We start from the raw sequence: 1,907 nt of genomic DNA on the forward strand, positions 1-1,907 counted from the left end.
TTTTATCCCCAGCAGTAATACTGTACGGTCCGCATCATGGTTGAGACCACTTCTTTCAAAGGGTACTCCATCATTTGGTTCCTTCTCTTCACTCTCACTCTCTCTCTCTATATATATATATATGAATGCATAAAAAAAACACCCCAACTCAAATACTTAAAAACCCTAGATGCCTAGATTTCAATTTCTAAACTTGAAAACATAAGGATTAATAGAAAGATCTCAGATAAGATTGGTGAGTCGATTTTTCAGCACTGATTAGATCACTTAGAGTGGTGCATGACTTTCTTATCATCATAGATTAATTTCTCCACATTCATTAGTTTAATTGAAGGAACAAGAAACATTAAAGACGATTAAATCGAAAGAGATTGCTAAAATAGAGAACCCTTGAACAGTAGAAGAAATAGAGAAGAGAAAATGTAAGACGGGAAGCAATTGAGTTTGAAGGGTATTCGTAAGTGTGTATTTATAGAGTGCTGAAGAATATGGGTATTGAAACCCTAATTTGTTTTCTAATACGTTCATAACCCTCTCTGGTTGAAGATAAGAAAATCTAACTGATATGTTGACCAAGGCAGTGACAACTTTCAAGTTTAAGCATTGCTTAGAGCATCTCTAATGCAACACTCAACTTACAAAACTCAATTTGATACATAGGACTACTTGAGTTTTTGATAAAAAATACTCTACAATGCAACACTCAAATAGAGTCTCAATATGATGTGGCAACAATAAAAATTGAGATACTCAAAAGAAAATTCAATTGTTGAGTTTTCTTTTCAGTATCTCAACATTTATTGTTGTATCTCAATTGGTCCACATTAACATTTTATATATTAAAATAAGAACCAAAAGTAAATCTAAAGCAAATGTTAAGTTTTTTTTAGTGTTGCATTGGAGATGAATTTTGAATTGAGTATCTCAATAGTGTAACCTAGGAAAGAGAAACTCAATTCATACTTGACACATTGGATTAATTGAGTTTTTGTTGAGTGTTGCATTGGAAATGCTCTTAGACTAGATCAGGATCTCCAGATGTTGAGTCCTTTGGGGGGCAAGTCCTGAGAGGGTTAGTGCGACGGTGGCTAAGAGGTGTTGGTGTATGATGATGGCAGAGGACTTGGTCCGTCTCGGACTTGTCGCGCCCTAGGGAAACCCTAGTGCGTCTCGGACTTGGTCCGAGACGCATGAGGACTTCACCAGATGCGTCTAGGTTGCCTTAGGTGTTGGGTTTTAACACTACCTAATGTTCTTAGCGGAATCTCAGACATCTAGTATGTCTAACTCTTGGTTTCCAGGATCACATGCACGAACTAATTATGAACTAAACATGGAAAGAAGAATATCTTATTCGCTTTCCCACGAATTCGATTTGACACTTTTTCGAAAGATTGAGAGCTTCAAAGGAGTAGTTCCTCTATTTGAGACACCGAGTAGGTTGACTTGAACTCCCTCCCTTTAAGTCAGTTAGGACTTTGATGAAGGTTGAGATGAAGAACTCCTTCTTCTCGACTAGTTAGAAAGAACTGAGAGCTTTTTCTCTAAAATCCTCTCTCTCTAAGATGTCTGAGAGAGATGATTTTCCTTGAGAAAATTTCACACTTTTCTGTTTGTCTAATTGGTCCATATATAGACTAATGCTAATAGGAATCCCATTCACTTTAGGATTTAATCCAGACTACAGAAAAGATTTAACCAGACTTAAGGAATCCTAGATGGGAGGGATTCCCATCTAGGGTTTCCCTCTAATGTGGTCGGCCAGAGTAGCTCACTAATGGGCTTGGTCTGGTCGGACCACTCCTTATTCCTATAGCCCAAGAAACAACACTGTCTATCAATCACTCATGTTAACCTTTATAAGTCATTATTGTCCAACTAATGACCTGGAGTAGGGATAATTATAA

The 1,907-nt window shown here is 37.1% G+C and overlaps 1 non-coding gene across 1 annotated transcript; it reads right to left on the reverse strand.

Annotated features, from left to right (window-relative positions):
* Positions 1-218: 218 nt before the first annotated feature.
* On the reverse strand, positions 219-303 carry LOC147543981 (small nucleolar RNA Z221/R21b). Its single transcript, XR_015224422.1, has one exon. It is a non-coding gene; the product is annotated as a small nucleolar RNA Z221/R21b (small nucleolar RNA).
* Positions 304-1,907: the final 1,604 nt, after the last annotated feature.

The sequence above is a fragment of the Eschscholzia californica genome, unplaced genomic scaffold (genome assembly GCF_041429995.1).
Source record: "Eschscholzia californica isolate CP2 unplaced genomic scaffold, dmEscCali1.0.p SCAF_4, whole genome shotgun sequence".
Lineage (NCBI taxonomy): Eukaryota > Viridiplantae > Streptophyta > Magnoliopsida > Ranunculales > Papaveraceae > Eschscholzia > Eschscholzia californica.